Source organism: Salmo trutta, chromosome 23, assembly GCF_901001165.1.
Source record: "Salmo trutta chromosome 23, fSalTru1.1, whole genome shotgun sequence".
Taxonomy (NCBI): Eukaryota; Metazoa; Chordata; class Actinopteri; order Salmoniformes; family Salmonidae; genus Salmo; species Salmo trutta.
Window position 1 is genome coordinate 42,670,645 of NC_042979.1, and position 6,511 is coordinate 42,677,155.

Consider the following 6,511-nt stretch of genomic DNA (forward strand, 5'->3'; position numbering starts at 1 on the left):
GTCGGTGAACCTCGCCCCAGTCTGAGGTCCTGAGCACTCTGGAGCAGGTTTTCATCAAGGATCTCTCTGTACTTTTCTCCGTTCATCTTTGCCTCGATCCTGACTAGTCTCCCAGACCCTGCCGCTGAAAAACATCCCCACAGCATGATGATGCCACCACCATGCTTCACCGTAAGGATGGTTCCAGGTTTCCTCCAGATGTGCCTTTTACTGAGGAGTGGCTTCCATCTGGCCAGGCTACCATAAAGGCCTGATTGGTGGAGTGCTGTAGAGATGGTTGTCCTTCTGGAAGTTTCTCCCATCTCCACAGAGGAACTCTAGAGCTCTGTCAGAGTGACCATCGGGTTCTTGGTCACCTCCCTGACCAAGGCCCTTCTCCCCGGATTGCTCAGTTTGGCCGGCCAGCCAGCTCTAGGAAGAGCCTTGGTGGTTCCAAACTTCTTACATTTAAAAATCATGGAGGCCACTGTGTTCTTGGGGACATTCAATGCTGCAGAAATGTTTTGGTACCCTTACCCAGATCTAAAAAGAATAGTCACGCACTGTTGCACCTAGGACACTAATCTAGTGAGCACTATTGGGGCTCCGCCCAAGCAAGGCATTTGATTGGTTTGACGTGTAGCAAGTCATCACTGATTTACAAGTGGTCTCCACCCCTATTAAGGCAACCTGCCTAAATAACTACGTCCGTAGCCATGAAGTGCTTTGAAAGGCTGGTAATGGCTCACATCAACACCATTATCCCAGAAACCCTAGACCCACTCCAATTTGCATACCGCCCAAACAGATCCACAGATGATGCAATCTCTTTTGCAGTCCACACTGCCTTTTCCCACCTGGACAAAAGGAACACCTACGTGAGAATGCTATTCATTGACTACAGCTCAGCGTTCAACACCATAGTACCCTCAAAGCTCATCACTAAGCTAAGGATCCTGGGACTAAACACCTCCCTCTGCAACTGGATCTTGGACTTCCTGACGGGCCGCCCCCCAGGTGGTGAGGGTAGGAAGCAACACATCTGCCACGCTGATCCTCAACACTGGAGCCCCTCAGGGGTGCGTGCTCAGTCCCCTCCTGTACTCCCCGTTCACCCACGACTGCGTGGCCAGGCACGACTCCAACACCATCATTAAGTTTGCAGACGACACAACAGTGGTAGGCCTGATCACCAACAACAACGAGACGTTAGAGGAGGTCAGAGACCTGGCCGGGTGGTGCCAGAATAACAACGTCTCTCCCTCAACGTAACCAAGACTAAGGAGATGATTGTGGACTACAGGAAAAGGAGGACCTGAGCACGCCCCCATTCTCATTGACGGGGCTGTAGTGGAGCAGATGGAGAGCTTCAAGTTCCTTGGTGTCCACATCAGCAACAAACTAGAATGGTCCAAACAGACCAAGACAGTCGTGAAGAGGGCACGACAAAGCCTATTCCCCCTCAGGAAACAAAAAATATTTGGCATTGGTCCTCAGATCCTCAAAAGATTCTACAGCTGCAACATCGAGAGCATCCTGACTGGTTGCATCACTGCCTGGTACGGCAACTGCTCGGCCTCCGACTGCAAGGCACTACAGAGGGTAGTGCGTACGGCCCAGTACATCACTGGGGCTACGCTGCCTGCCATCCAGGACCTCTACACCAGACGGTGTCAGAGGAAGACCCTAAAAATGGTCAAAGACCCCAGCCACCCTAGTCATAGACTGTTCTCTATACTACCGCATGGCAAGCGGTACCAGAGTGCCAAGTCTAGGACCAAAAGGCTTCTCAACAATTTTTACCCACAAGCCATAAGACTCCTGAACAGGTAGTCAAATGGCTACCCGGATTATTTGTATTGTGTGCCCCCCCAACCCCTCTTTTACGCTGCTGCTACTCTCGGTTTATCATATATGCATAGTCACTTTAACCATATCTACATGTACATACTACCTCAATCAGCCCGACTAACCGGTGCCTGTATATAGCCTCGCTACTGTTATTTTTCACTGTCTTCTTTACTGTTTTTATTTCTTTACTTATCTACTGTTTTACCTAATAACTTTTTAACTTAGAAATTGCACGGTTGGTTAGAGCCTGTAAGTAAGCATTTCACTGTAAGGTCTACACCTGTTGTATTTGTCGCACGTGACAAATAAACTTGATTTGATATCAAGCTATTTTTCTGCCATTATCTTCCCCAAGCTTACCGTATTAGGGAAGCCTGGTTCTCAACGAGGCTAGCTTAGTAGAAACCCAGCCCCGGAACCTTAGACTCTATGGAAATACAATACTGTAGATAATACTGCCATCGTCGTGGAGACAGAGGACGTGTATGTGTAGCCCATGTGTCTGATGCTGTCTGACCTTTGGCCAGACAGCATCAGATACATTATCTACATATAGTAAGACAGAGGGGAGCTGTTTCACTCGCTCAGATGCTTTCTCTGGTGAGATAGTTTCAGCCACTTATGAATTGAAGGAAAGTTGGCTGGTGCACAGTGCACTGTTCAGATGCTGGAATTATTTTGGGATGAATATGCGAAGGTAACCTACTTTTTTTTAAGTGATTTGTTTGACAATCAGATAAAAAAACATCATGACTGGTCGTGTTCATGGCACATTAAAAGGTAATACATTTGTAAAGTTAAATTACATCTTTACTATATAACCCATTAAAAATACTGGCCTCTGCCTGGGGCCTCCAAATCACTAAGTCCTCGCCTGCAAGGACATCGCACCTGATCACTGTGCATGTACCTACTTCTTCCTCCTGAGTATGTGAAATATTAATTTATCTTAATGAGTATATTATACCGTGTATAATGTTCTTACCATCCCACCAACAAGGGTAGGCTAAACAACATTGAAGGAAGTGTAGCCTACATCCCATTGATTTCTAATGGTAGGCTTAGTGCTCTAGGAATTACATTCCATAAAAACCAACATTACATTAGGGCCTATTTATTTTTTGATAATTAGAATCTACATTTTTTATTTATTTTTAATAATCAGGTAATTTGTTGCAGGTTATTAGGGTATTGCCTTAAAACAAATTGGTTACAATCTGGGTGTAATTGAGAAAGGGAGAGCTGCAACAGGGACTCAAACTGTGTCGCCTACCGTGCAGAGACGAGCGTCAAACAGACTGCCACAAAAGCACAGGCCTTAGGATAGACAGTGCAACGCTGACAAATGCAGTGTTACAGTATTCCCTTTCTCTCAAGCAGCATCCTCACCAAGCCACAAAAGCGTAGAGAGAGAGAGAGAGAGCGAGAGCACATTTTCCCAACTCCACGTGAGACCACTGGAGTGAGCCCACCACTGCCATCAGTGTAGCAGGAGAAAGTGAGTATCAACAGGGACTCGAACCGTTCTGGTCTCTGGGCAGAGGCAGGGCAACGCCCACATACACTGGGTTACACTGGTAATGTTACAGACTGTGGCCATCATCTTTGTGTATAAGGCATTTGCTATTATGGCCTTGTGATTTGGACAATCATGTAACATGACCTGGATTTGAACCTTTATTTAAAGCTTTTTCATCAAACGGTCCTCTTTTATTTTAATGTCAGGTGGTCTAGCACCATCCTCAGTCAATTGCTTTCATTCTTGGTGTCATTCTAATTTCGTGAAAAGGATTAAAATAAAGTTTAAAATCTAGGTCATGTGACATAATAGGCCAAAACACAGGGCCCTAGATGGATGTTTAAACATCCATGAATAATTACCCTATCAAATGATTACTTCAATTTACAAGTTTATTAACTTTTCTAAAACGCATTTTCACAAACATAGAAAACTGACATAAAAAAGAAGCTGTAAAACAAAATGGTATCAAATTTTACCAAAAAGGATGAAAATCTACCACGACATTCAGCACCTGATCGGATTGACTCAAACTACAGGTGTTACATATTCAACATCAAACAAGAATTGTATAAATTACAGATTTCTGAACAGTCAAAAACTGACACATGGTGTAACAAAGCAAACGAGGCATAACAATTTCAGTCATTTCAAAGGCTTGTGGCAGTATTGAAGAAAGTGATTTAACCTTATGTCTCGTTATAATGGTTAGCCTACCATAAATTAATTAACATTCATTGTTTTCCTTATTCAATGTTACCATGTATGTACATTTTCACATTCTGTCTAGGTCATTGTCATTGACAATGGTTCATATACAAATGACCTGCCACATATCCAATTACATCAGTATTATTCATTACAAAGCAAAGTTTTTGGACATTTTACATAATTTATGCCACCACATACCAGAAGTTGGTGTCTTGCAGTGGAGGCTGGTGGAAGGAGAAGTTAGGAGGATGGGCTCCAGTCTCCACTGGTGTCCAGGACCCATATTCATAAAGCAGCTCAGAGTAGGAGTGCTGATCTAGGATCAGTTTTTCCTTTTAGATCAGAATAACAGTACATGGACAGAGAGGACATGGTCCCAGACTAGCACTACTTCTCTGGGAAGATTTATGAATACGGTCCCAGACTTTCATATATAGGCCCCTAGATACATACAATCTTTTAGCTGTAAGCAACTGGACTTTCAAAATACTGAGAGTAAAAAATAAAAAATAAAATAAAAAAATGTAATTGGCATGTAAAGAAAATTTAATTAAGAATTCCTTGAGCATACAATGGCTCTTCGAGGCAGATCTTTTTGAACATTCGTTAGCATTTGCATGACATCATCCATATTGTGAGATAAATGCTTTACATTCAAGCCTATTAAAGAACCTGGGAAAGGGCAGTTGTCTTGACATTATGTAAATACAGGAAGTTGAAGTTACTACAGGATAGCATGAGCATGCAGCAGTTCAAATATATCAAATATCTAAGAGGTACTTCTGTGTGAGATATGAAAGAGATTCAACAGTGAAACAGACTGATGTTGAATCCTGTTACTAAGAACAATCCTGTTACTAAGAACAATCACCGAAAGATCTGATTGCTAATGAATAATTCATAGGCTTACATAAAATTCCATACCTCCACCTCTTTTCTATCAGCTTGTTTCTTATACATTTTTAGACTTGCAGTGGCTCATAGGCCAATTGATTCCAATGGTATTAGGCTGTGTTTACATTCAGCTCTGTTTAAAGGGGAATGGTAAGGTTTAATTAACTGGATCAGATTAATCAGTTTTATACTCCCCCGGGGGTCATCTGTAGAGGCTCTGCAACCGCTTTGTAACTTCACAACGCACCACACCGCAAGGTGCAATACTTTGCTTAAGTGATAATGCCCGAGAAGCCAGTGTTTGGAGGATATATTGGCACGGGTGCTGTTACGCCCTAGACTTCTTCAATATATCCACCAAACACCGGTTTACCAACATATTCAAATAATGATTAACATATTTTCATTAAAAACATTATTTTGATTAATTTATTCATACAATTTTATCCTTTCACAAGGTATAGTCCCGACACAAATCTAGGGGTTGCTACCCAAGCCGGCTGGTTGTTCGTTCTATCGGTTACCAGAGACGCGACCCAGTCGTTCAGTCTTTTTGTTCTCTATCCATGGACAATCGTTCTAAATGCTCCATTGCCATACTAGCTGGCAATGTTCTTATCCCTTGCTTGCTAGCTAGCCAACTACGGCTAACTTACAGTCACGTCAAAAAGTGCAGCCAGAAAAACAACAAAGTAGCTTCATTTGCATTTGTTTACGCTGTTTTCTAGTGACATTTATTTGGATACACCCATAACAATGAGCTAATGAGGCGCGATTTCTCCTGGCATAGAAAATGTGCTCACTCGTCAGGACACTGTTGTTCAGAGGAGCTAGCCAACAACACAGCTAACACAATCACTTCAAACTGAAGCTGGAAAGACTGCAAACTAGCTGCACTTCCTTTCGTTTGACCTTTTTTCAATTTACATTTCTTTGTATATATCCATGAAAATTATGCCAGCTGATTCATGATTTCAGCTGGCTGAGAAACGCTGTCTGTCTGTCTCATACCGACTCCCAACACATTCCTTACTTTCGGACAGCTGGAGATCGAATTTGAATACTGAAACAATGTTGCAAATGTAGGAGAGACAGACAGCAAGGTTTATACAAATCGCCGTTGTTGAAAACTAAATGTTAGTCTAAAAGAAATGTGAGATAATGTCTAGATGCTTTTTATACTGGAGATCAAGTATATAAATTGCCTGGCTGGGCTGATGAGACAGTGGATTGCGCAGTTAGATGGAACAGAGTAAATAGGCATTTTAACGTCATAGATTTAGCCGGTGATAATTTGTGGAAAAGATACCGACTGGAATGCGGTTTCAATCAATCAGCATTCAGGATTAGACCCACCTGTTGTATAAAGTCCAATAATGCATACAAATTAATAACAATTGTCTAAAAAGGCCTAACTTGAGGTACGTTTCCATTCCCCTTTAACATGCAAGTTTACAAAAGGTGTGTTCAGATAACATGAGATTAATCACTTTGAAACAGCATACATATTGAAAATGTATAAATTAATCTGACATCTAGACAAATATAAAAATAATT